General features: G+C 44.1%; 1 long non-coding RNA gene across 1 annotated transcript in view; it reads right to left on the bottom strand.

The window, feature by feature from the left end:
• LOC121286412 overlaps positions 1 to 11,094 on the bottom strand; it is a 160,787-nt gene extending 149,693 nt beyond the window's left edge. Inside the window, exon 1 of the long non-coding RNA XR_005944932.1 lies at positions 11,026 to 11,094. This is a non-coding gene — a long non-coding RNA (uncharacterized LOC121286412). The remainder of the gene's footprint in view (positions 1 to 11,025) is intronic.
• Positions 11,095 to 12,127: the final 1,033 nt, after the last annotated feature.

Below are 12,127 nucleotides of genomic sequence, written 5' to 3'. Positions count from 1 at the left end.
AAGCTTTTCTTTTGAGCTTTTGAACAGATGTTGCTTTAAAGGGACACTCTTCCACTGAAGTGCTTGACTTGCACTGATATAGTGGCTTCATTGAGGTTAAAACATCCCGAGGCTCTTCACAGGAATGTTCCCAAGTGGAAGTTTGACACTGAACCACAGAAGAAATATCAGAACAGGTGGCCATAAACTCAGTCAAAATGTTAGGTCTCAAGGAGCACCTTCAAGGAGGGACAAAAGGTAGGGAGGGGATGGGGTTTATGAAGGGTATTGCAGAGCTTAGCACTTAAGCGGCTGAAGGTATGGAGTTTGGTGGTTGGGGGGTGGTGGGGGGGGGCGGTGGGGGTGCATGGTCTCAGGATAAGGGGTCAATCATTACCAACTGAGATGAGGAAAAGTTTCTTCTCCCAAAGGGTTGTGAACCTTTGGAATTCTCTACCTCAGAGAGAGCGGTAGATGCTGCATCACTGAATATATTCAAGACCGAGATAGATTTTTGATCTCTCTGGGAAACAAGAGATATGTGAGGAGGACAGGAAAGTGGAATTGAGGTGGATGATTAGCCCTGATCTTACTGAATGGCAGAGCAAGCTTGAGGGGCTGTGGGGTCTCTTCATGATCCTATCTCTAATGTCCTTACATTCTTATGTTCAAAGGAAATTGGGGACATGCAAGAGGCCAGAATGGAAGGAGTGCAGAGATAGTGAAAGATTGTAGGTGTTATAGTCTCGGGAGAGGACCAGTAACATTTTTAGTTTTTTTTGGAGTCTGAAAACCCAGATATTCACCAAAACAATGAAACCACAGGGTTCACAGTTTAAACAAAGCAATTTTACCACATAAAAATCAAAGAACATGAACTATAATAATTACAGACTCAATCTTAAATATTAAAGATAATAAAAATATAATAAACACAATTACTTATACTGCAAATCAAAAGGTGTTTACTCCACTTTCCTTCTACACCTATTAGACTTAAACTGCAAAACCCTCAAGCCAGATACTTATCACTAATTGGAAGATTAACCACTTGGTCTAGGTACAGTGTCAATGATTCATTCATGGGTTGAGATTTCTTGGGCTTTCTGTTTTCTTCTGGCGAGGTTGTCTCTTCAAATCTCCTCCAACCGTCGGTAAGGTCACAAACTCCCTGTTCAGCAAAGGCATTGTTGACATCTTAAGCAAAGCCGCCTCGGGCCAGAACTCTCCTGGTTCTAATATTCTCTAACTATGGAGTTTTGTGTCTAAAACTCTGTCTTTTTCTCTCTACAGCTTGACTATACCAGAAGTTCAACTCACTGTCAATAGAGTCTTTCAGTTAAAAAGCGTTTTAACTCTTTTAGCTAACACCCAGAATTTCAACTGAATTCTGCTGAAAGAGGCATTTCCTTCAACACAGCTTGTTCTAACCTCTAAATTAAAAACTGCTAGAACTAAAGAACCATCCCTAGGAACCTTCTCATTCCTATAATTAACTTTGCTGACCATTATGTTCTATTGCTCAACTACCCAGGAACCTGGGAACATGATCATTTACTGGAACCCAGCTGTTTCTTTTGTACCAGAGCTCCAATCTTAAGCTCTTAAGATCTCAGTTCTTACAGGACCATCACCTCACATAAAATATAACATTTTTTCCCCCAAAAGTACATGGGCCATCACCTAGGGTTCCTGGCAATACCTTTGAGGCATATTAATTTTTCAATGGTGCAAGGAATGCTTTGGGGAGATTTTTGGAGACTCAATGAAGTATATGGTTCATTTCCCTCATTCAGTTCATTTGGATTTTTTTTTAAATTTTCTCATTTCACCTTCACTTCTTCCTCTTATGCATTTTGGAAGGAACGATTAGGAGCATGAAATGAACTAAATGGCATAATATAAAAAAGGTTCCAGGAACTGAGAGTCCGAGGGGTGCACATACACAAACCCTTGAAGGTGGTAAGGCTAGTTGGGAAAGCTGTCAAAAAGGAATGTGGTATTCCTGGCATTATTAATAGAAACGCTGAGTAGAAAGGCAAAGAAACTATGCTAAACCTTTATAATGCCAAGGCTAGGCCTCAGCTGGAGTATTGTGTCTAATGCTGGGCACCACATTTCAGGAAGGATGTCAAAGAGAGGGTGCAGAGGAGATTTACTAGAGTGGCACCGAGGATGAGGAATTTCAGTTATGTGGAGAGACTGCAGGAGCCGGGTCTGTCCTCCTTAAACCAGAGAAGGTTGAGGGGAAATTTAATAGAGGTTTTCAAAATTATGAGAGGTTTTGGCAGAGCAAATAGTTCTGTGGTAAGTACCTCACCTCCTGACTCCTCAAAGCCTGTCCACTATCTACAAGGCACCAGTCAGGAGTGTGGTGGAATACTCCCCACTTGCCTGGATGAGGGTAGCTCCAACAACACTTGAGAAGCTCGACACCATCCAGGATAAAGTAGCCCGTTTGATTGGCACCACATCCACAAACATTCACTCTCTCCACCACTGGCACACAGTAGCAGCAGTATGTACCACCTACAAGATACACTGCAGAAACTCACCAAGGCTCCTTCGACAGCACCTTTCAAACACACGACCACTATCATCTAGAGAGACAAGGGCAGCAAGTGCATGAGAACACCACCCCCTGCAAGTTCCCCTCTAAGCCACACACCATCCTGACTTGGAACTATATCGCCGTTCGTTCACCGTCGCTGGGTCAAAATCCTGGAGCTGCATCCCGAACAGTACTGTGGGTGTACCTACACCATGTGGACTGCAGCAGTTCAAGGCTCACCATCACTTTCTCCAGGGCAATTAGAGATGGGTAATAAATGCTGGCCTGGCCAGCAATAGCCACCTCCCATGAACGAATTAAAAAAAAAACAAGGACACCAGTTTCCACTGGCAGGAAGGTTGGTAACCAGGGGTAATTGGACGAAAAAAAATGAGATGAAGAGAATTTTCATTCTGTGGCGAGCTGTTATTGTCTGGAATGCGCTGCCTGAAAGGGCAGTGGAAGCAGATTCAACAGGAATTTTCAAAAGGGAATTGGATATGTATAAGAAATGGAAACATTTGCAGCACATTATAGGGGAAGAGCAGGGAGTGAGACTAATTGGACAAATTTTTCAAAGAGCCAGCACAGGCATGATGGACAGAATGGCCTCCTTCTGTGCTGTATCATTGTGCGATCCTTTGGTCTCTACAAGCATTCATCAACACAACCCATAATCCTTTGCTGGATCAGACTACAATGAGGGGCAATCAATGTCTGTCCTAATCATTGGTGGTCAGCAGTTACAAGGCATGTTTTAAGAATGGTATTAGTCAAGTTAAGACCAATTTAAAGGATAGAGAGAACAAAAGAAAGAATGTGACAGTCAATGGCATCACATCTTGCCTTTGAGTTATGGGTTCAAAGTCATGCGCTTAGGCCAGGATATTGAGGTCGGTGAGTGGGGGCGGGGGTGAGGGGCCTGTGTAAAATGGTGCAGGTGGGACATCGGACAGAACTCCCAACATCATCCCGCCTCATTTCAATTTTCAGGTCGTCGGGGGTGCAGCCGAATTACCTATTGAGGCCATTTAAAAAGTAATTGAGCTTGTTAAAGGACCTGCTCGTCCTACCTTAAGGTTGGCCAGCAGGCCAGGAGCCTTGGCGGGCTTCAGAAAAAGCATGAACCCTCATCCACGGGCGGGATGAGGTTTCATATAGGTTTTTTAAAAATTTAATATAAGTTTGAATGAAAGTGCTGGACATGTCCCAACTCACATGAGGGGACATGTCAGGGAAATTTTAATTTTGTGCATTGGCCATTTATGAATTTGGCGCCAATCTCCCTGAGGTTGCACTAAGTCTCAGGGAGATGAGTGCGCTCTTTCACACACAGGTGCGAAAGAGCACACTCCCAGCTGAGGGCATTCCCCCCCCACCCCTCCCCACCCCCCGTCCACTCATTGGCCCGCCTATGTAAAATGGCCGGCACTCCTGCACTTCACCCCCACCGACGGGGGGACAATTCTTCCCTTGAGTTTCTAATTCAGACTGATAGCTCAAGTGCAGTACTGTAGGAGTGCTGCACTGCCAGAGGTACCATCTTTTGGATGCAACATTAAACCAAGGCACCCTCTGCTCACCCAGGGATCTATAAAAGATCCCAGATCACTATTCAAAAAGGATTGGGAGAGTTATCCCCAGTGTCTTAGCTAATACTTATGCCCCTAATAACATTACTAAAACACACTATCTGGTCATTTTTTTTAATTCTTTCATGGGATGCGAGTGTTGCTTGCTAGGCCACATCCCTAATTGCCCTTGAGAAGGTGGTGATGAGCCACTTTCTTGAACCGTTGCAGTCCATATGATGTAGATACACCCACAGTGCTGTTAGGGAGGGAGCTCCCAGGGATTTTTACCCAGCAACATTGATGTTTGTGGGACCCTGCTGTGCACAAATTGGCTATCACATTTCCTGCATTACAACAGTGACTACACTTCAAAAGTACACCTTTGGCTGTAAAGGCTTTAGGACAGTCTGAGGTCATGAAAGGCACAATATAAATTTTATTTTATTCCTTGGTGGGATGTGGGCATCATTGGTAAGGCCAGCATTTGTTGCCCATCCCTAATTGCCCTTGAACTGAGTAGCTTGCTAGGCTGTTTCAGAGGGCAGTTAAGAGTCAACCACGTTGCTGTGGGGTCTGGAGGTACATATAGGTCAGACCAGGTAAGGATGGAAGATTTCCTTCCCTAAAAGACATTAGTGAATGAGATGGGTTTTTACAACAATCAATGATAGTTTCATGGTCACCATTACTGAGACTAGTTTTTCAATTCCAGATTTATTCATTGAATTTAAATTCCACCAGCTGCCTTGGTGGGATTTGAACCCACGTCCACATAACATTAACCCCGGGTGTTTGGAATATTAGCCCAGTGACATTAGCACTAAGCCATCACCTCCCCAAATGCAAGCCTTTTCTTTCTTTACAAATAGAGAAACCATATAAACCACACACTCAATAGCAAACACTTTCTGGTGCTTTTCAAAGGCAGTGCACCAGGACATGTCCAATGTGAAAATGCAAAGTGTTCATTTTATATCAAGGAATTGAAAAAATCTTGGTACAGGACGAGGCCATTTTGTGCATCATGTGTTGCTCTCTCTCTATTTGCATACATAGACCACCTTTCACAAGCTGAGGAAATGACTGATTTCAGAAGTGCAATCACTAATATCTTGTTAAACTTGGCAGTCAAGTTGCATGCAACAAGATACCCACAGGCACCAAACATGTCGACGATTCTACCAGAAATACCAAAGGTCAGAGATTATCCTATTGTCTTTGCGACATTGCTGATGTGCTGTGGACAGAAGAAATCTTTCCCCAGATGTCTCAAGGGCTCATTTACAACATTTAACCTTGCTTTAATTTGTTACATTAACTTCCCATTTTAAACTGGATTTTTCCACAGTGCAAACTTGGTAAAACAAAATGCTTCCTGCAGCAAACTGTTAAAATGTAATATTTTTTGTTAGTGTGAGAGAATTGGATTGATTATCTAGGGGATGGACAGCAGTTTTAAGCTGTTCGTTGGGAGCTGAAAGGTTGAGCCTCTCTGTCATATTCCATTACAGGAATAGTTAATGTGCATTGTTTAAGAGAGAATGAAAGGGAAGTGGGTGGGAGGGAGAACATCCATCTGTCTGCAGTGGTCACGTAAACTGGACAGCTCTTGTTCTTGGATCTTCTCTTTTCCTGTGCTGGGCTCCATCACATTAGATTTTCCAGCGTCATTAAAGGTGTGTTGATTCCACATTAGAAAGTCAGTAGGCTCAAGTTATAATGAAAGATGTAAATGCTGCCTTTGTATAGCGCCTTTCACAGCCTCAGGAAGTCCAAAGATTTTTACATCCAAAGAAGCGTGGTCCCTGTTGTAGTGTGACAAACAGGGCAGCCAATTTGCACACAGTAGGATAAAAGAACTGTGATACTGATCATAGCCAATCAGCACCTATCCCCCTGCATCAGAGGACCTTAGGGCCCTGGTCAAAATTACCCTGTCTGCAACAATATCCCTGAACGCTATCCAATACTGATAAAAACAGCTGCCCTAAAAGCTGCTGCAGGATTTCATAAAGTAACAGCCATATCCCTGATGTTATCTTGCCTACCAGGAGCAGATTCCATGCTGGCAATTTGCCAATGGCACAGGCCCCACCCTTTGGGCTGGAGAAATGCCCGCCTGAACCACTGCTTCAAAATGAAAACTCCACCCTTGGTGCCAAGCTAGTGGAAGAGTTGGGTGATTCAACTGCTCAAATTTCCAGTGTTGCTTCTCTTCAGTCTGAGTAATTCTTGAGATGTGGGCACTTATTGCCCACCTCTTGTTGCCCTTAGAAGGTGGTGGTGGTGAGCTGCCTTCTCAAAGCATTAGGGGTATAATACAACTATGTGCCTTGCTTGGCCAATTCATGGAGGCAGTTAAAAGTCAACCATGCTGGTTTGGGATAGCAGTCACATAAAGGCTCAGGCTGGATAAGGATGGCAAGTCTCCTTGCCTAAAGGACATCACTAACCCTAGGTTCACGCTCTCTGGTAGTCCCTCAAAGTATGGAGTACAGCATATGACAAGGGCCTGCGTATGGAGTCTTTTAACATGGGGAGGCTGTTTCACTGCAGCTACCATGCAGTTCTTGCTGACCAGGAAACTCACTTGCTCTTACCGCGTGCCATAGGTGCTTTGGAAGGATTTGCAGGTTGATAACCAACCTGTTTGGCCCTGTTATGAATCCACCTTTCGTGACCTTCAAGTCCCAGGCTGGATCTCGATCCCAGGGCTTCTGGCTCAGAGGTAGAGACATTAAAATACCTTCTCCTAGGCTCACTGACAGGTTTCTTCACTATGGCTCAGTGGGTAACATGCTTTTCTCTCAGTCAGAAGCTTAAGGTTCAGGTCCCACTCCAGAGGCTTGATCACAAAATCCAGGCTGACCATCGCAGAGCAATACTGAAGGAGTGCTGCACTGTTGGATGTGCCGTCTTTCAGTTGAGATGCTAAACCAAGATCCCTTGCAGCAGGATGTGAAAGATCCCATGGCACCATGTCAAAGAAAAGTACAGGAATTCTCCTGGCCAATACTTATCTCTCAACCAATACCACAAAGTAAAACAGATAATCCGGCAATTATCCCATTGCTGTTTGTGGGAGCTTGCTGTGCATAAATAGGTTACTGCTTTTCCTACATTACAACAATGACCACCCTTCAAATATACATCTCTGGCCCTTCGGAATGTTCTGTGGTTGTGGAAAGCACTAAATAAATGAAAGTTTTTATTAATATATTTGTATTTGAGTATACACTGTAATTGAAAGTAAAGGGCAAGTGGATTAAATTGTCTGGTAAATCCCCTTGGGTATCATGACTTGCAAATTGTTATGCTAAAGATTCAGGGAAGGAGTCACGTGCAGCAGTATGTGATCTCGCCATTGAGATCACTAGTGTTCAACTTTACAGTGGGTGTGATGTGCTGGGACCAGTTATGCGAGGTAGAGTCAAGGTGCGGGTAGTGTTTAGAAAGCGATTAGAGTAGCTTATAGGGGCTTTGTGGAGATAGGGGTTGACTTTCCTGTCTTCACAACTCTTAAACCAAACAGCTTGCTGTCATTTGTTTTAACATTCTCTTTTAAAAAGCCGGAGCATTTACCCTTAACTGGCCCCTACTCTGGGTATTGTTCAGTGCACTGAAGCGGGTGTCTTTTTTAAAACAAACCGGTTAATAATTTCGCCTGCAAGGGTCAAGGCTGCCCGACAGAAAGTGCCAGTGTTAAATTTCGGGCACTTGCGACTAACCACTGTTCCCCAAACGTAACTGAGGAGAATCAAAACTAGGCTGTGTGAAGGGGCAAAATAGGAGATAGCAGCCAGGCTGTCACACAGAGAATGCTTCAGAGCCAAGTTGTGGAAGTCCAGACCTTTGACCTTGGCTAAAAAAAAACCCTCAGGAAAAACAATATTTCATTTTGGACTGAAGCCACTAAAAATAGGCGTATATTACATATCTTTATGTGTATATAAAGTTAATATTTAAAAAATTAATACCTTAGGCTCAACAAAGAACAAGCCCACAAGACAGTGGATAATGAAGGGGTGGAATTCTCCTCAATCTTTTGTGATTATAAACGTGTTTTTATCCATTCTGGCTATCTGACAAAGACGGTTCCAACTGAGCTACTGTATTGAAGAGACTATAGGTAGCATCCACTTGAATGAAAATGAATACCAGGTGAGGTGGCATGCAGGTGTGTTGTTTCAAATCCCTTTCCCATGCAGGTACTTGTTCAGATACCAGCTCCTGTCGCTTGCAGGCCCCAAAACGTGCAGGGGTGTGAGGAGGGGGTGGGTCAGAATCCATTGGAGGTAGTGCAGACGAGATCAATTAAATCGCTGCATGATGGACTGTCACCTTACTTAGAAGCACCTGACTGAAGCCTAAACCAACCAACCAACCCAGCAACACCAGGGGAGGTGGAGGGGAGGCAGGATTTTTTTTTGAAAAATATACTTTATTCATAAAATATCTGGAAGAACATTCTAAAACATTTCAAAATCACCATCACAAAAGTACAATCAGATTCAACTTTTACACATGGATCACGAGGTGCTTCAATACAATCAATGAACATTACAATCATTTCAATATGGTCATTACAGACAGGCAATGGTATTGGAGTTATCAACATGCATCATGTTGCACTCTGAGGTGCTTCAATACAATTATAATACAATTAGTATTCAATGCATACATTCATTGTAAGCCGTGCAGCCCGAGGAGTCTATACAATTCCCAGTCCCTCAGTGCACTATGGCAGAAAGGTCTTAGACAGCGACCTTTCCCCATTGTGCCTTTGTGGTGGCTGCCCCAAGCTTTAGTGCGTCCCTCAGCACGTAGTCCTGCACTTTGGAATATGCCAGTCTGCAACACTTGCTCGGGGACAACTTTTTGCGCTGGAAAACCAACAAGTTTCAGGCAGACCAAAGAACATCTTTCACCGAGTTGATGATCCTCCAGCTGCAGTTGATGTTTGTCTCAGTGTGTGTCCCTGGGAACAGCCCGTAGAGCACAGAGCACAGAACTGCTTGGGATGAACCTCGACAGAAACCACTGCATCTCTCTCCAGACCTTCTTTGCAAAGGCACAATCCACAAGGAGGTGAACAACGGTCTCGTCCCCACCACAGCCATCTCGAGGGCAACTTGCAGAGGGGGTGAGACTCCTGGCGTGTTGGAAGAATCTGACGGGGAGGGCCTTGCTCATCACCAGCCAAGCTACATCTTGGTGCTTGTTGGAAAGTTCTGGCGATGAGGCATTCTGCCAAATGACTTTGACAGTCTGCTCAGGGAACCATCCGACAGGATCCACCCTCTCCTTTTCCCGCAGGGCCTCTAAGACATTACCTGCCAACCACTGCCTCGTGGACTTGTGGTCAAAGGTGTTTCTCTGCATAAATTTTTCTACGAGGGTCAGGTGATACAGCACGGTCCAACTACTTGGCGCGTTCTGCGGCAGCATGGCCAGACCCATCCTTCACAGGAGACAGGAGGTCACATGGTGAATCCTCCAGGAATACATTCAGGCAGAGTTGGCAATTCCATTTTTTAAAATCTTTGATGGGATGTGGGTGTCACTGGCAAGGCCAGCATTTGTCGCCCATCCCTAATTGCCCTTGAACTGAGTGGCTTGCTAGGCCATTTCAGAGGGCAGTTAAGAGTCAACCACATTGCTGTGGGTCTGGAGTTAGATGGGGGCCAGACCAGGTAAGGATGGCAGATTTCCTCCCCTAAAGCACATTAGTGAACCAGCTGGGTGACTATGTTCATGCACCTCACTATAGCTTCAGCTATCTCCATAATTTATGCTTACTGAAGGGGGAAGAAAGGTTCAAGGGAGAGATATCTTTCTGTTCAAAGTTCTCCCTCCAATCTCACACTGTCAATAATATCATTATACTAGTAACAAAAATTATATTCCTTTGGTTTTGCCTTCCATGGACACCTGAAATTCTAAGACACCGGGTTTTCTATCGTGACTTCAATCACATTGACCGTCACCAGTTGTCAGCTGTGGCTCAGTTGGTAGTATCCTTGTTTCTGAATTTCAAGGCTCTGGGTTAAGTCCCATTCCAGGGCTTGAGAACATAAAACCAAGATTGGCAACCAGTGCAGTACTGGGGGCACACTGCACAGTCAGAGGTGCTGCCTTTCAGTTGAAGTGTTGAACTGAGGTTATATTTCCCTGTTCAGGTGGTTGCAAAAGATGCCACAGCACTATTCCGATGAAGAGCATGGGAGTTCAACGTACGAACATACAAAATCGGAGAAGTAGGCCATTCAATAAGATCATGGCTGATCTGTTTGTGTTTCGAGTTCCACATTCCCATATATCCCTGATAATGTTTGATTCCTTTGCCTAACAATCTATCTACCTCTGCCTTAAAAATATTCAGTGACCCCACTTCCACCACCTTCTGAGGCAAAGAGTTCCAAAGTCACACAGCCCTCTGAGAGAAAAAAATTTCTCCTCATCTCTACACCAGTTCTTCCTGGTGTCCTGGCCAATATCTCCCCCTCAATCAACATCACGCAAAATAATTATCTGGTCATTATCACATCGTTAATCACACTCAGGAATGTTAGTGGAATATGGATGTTCACCAAGATCCTCACACAACCAAAGCATTGCTGACCTGCTAAAGCAAGTTGTCAATTTTTGGACTTCGCTAGATCAGGTCACTTTAATTGAGTTTATAACAGACTTGCCATCAAAGTCTTCGGCAAATCGCTGCTTTCAATTTAGGAAAGAGCAGTCGGCCATTGCTCCCGTTACGATGTCATGGCACCCAAAGGACATTTTTTTCATTTGCTAACATTCCACTGAAGCACCTTGAAACATTTTATTACATTCAATGTGCTATGCAGACATCACCCCATCTAACAAACAGAAGGTAACCAGGGGCAGGAATACCACTTTAAAAGGCCATCAAACCTGAATAATAATGGTTCAGAGGTCACTCGTCCCAGGATCCGATTCCATTTGTGTCCAACGGCTGTTTGATGTGAGGTAAGGACAGTCTTCAGGAATTAAAAATGCAGACAGGAAGTTCTTGCTATAAGCACTTCCTGCGTTGGCAATTACTGACTGCCCTAATGGATCTCTTCAATCTTTGATTTTTGTTTTCATTGTTGTTGAATAAATTATGTTTTTTTTTCATTAAACGATAAATGGATGGCTTGGGACATTGGCTTCCTGTCTATGATACCGGAACGTTCTGTCAGCACCTACATTACAACTTCTGAAGGAAAGGGAAAGTGCAACGAGTCTGACCCAGACCTCACGAACACAAAGGGCTGTGTGCAGGCTTGACCTGTTAAACATCATCGAAATAGGGAATGCTAATGGGAAATGACCAACCCACTTCTTGCACAATTAGAATTTATAAAGTGGTGGCAATTTTAAAAAAAAATCAGCGGGTTAATTACTTTGTTTCCTCAGTTTGCCTATTGTCCTACCAGACACGGAGCCTTAAATAACAAACGTTCATCACTTCCTGCGCACTCACTGGGGGTTTACCACAACTGGGCAGTGCAGTGTGTTATTTATGAAGTTTCTCTGCCGTTTGATCAGGTTTGAGGGTGGTGACAGTTGAACTAACACCCAAGGACACAAGAAATAGGAGCAGGAGTGGACCATACGGTCCATCGGGGCTGCTCCACCATTCAACACAATCATCTAGGGCTTCGACTCCACTTTCCCGCCTGCTCCCATATCCCTTGATTCCCTGGGAGATCAAATAGCTGTCTACCCCAGCCTTAGATGTATTCAACAATGGAGCATCTACAATCTTCTGAGGTAGAGAATTCCAAAGGTTCACAACCTTTAGAGTGAAGTAATTTCTCCCCATCTCAGTCCTAAGTGACCAGGCCCCTATCCTGAGACTGTGTTTTAGGTTCCCCGACCAGCGGAAACAATCTCTCAGTGTCCACCCTATCGAACCCCTTCAGAATTTTGTAGGTTTCAATGAGATCGCGCCTCATTCTTCTAAACTCCAGAGAATATAAACACAATTTACTCAGCCTCCCATCATAGA

Source organism: Carcharodon carcharias, chromosome 13 (assembly GCF_017639515.1).
Source record: "Carcharodon carcharias isolate sCarCar2 chromosome 13, sCarCar2.pri, whole genome shotgun sequence".
Lineage (NCBI taxonomy): Eukaryota > Metazoa > Chordata > Chondrichthyes > Lamniformes > Lamnidae > Carcharodon > Carcharodon carcharias.
This window is presented reverse-complemented; position numbering and strand designations above follow the sequence as displayed.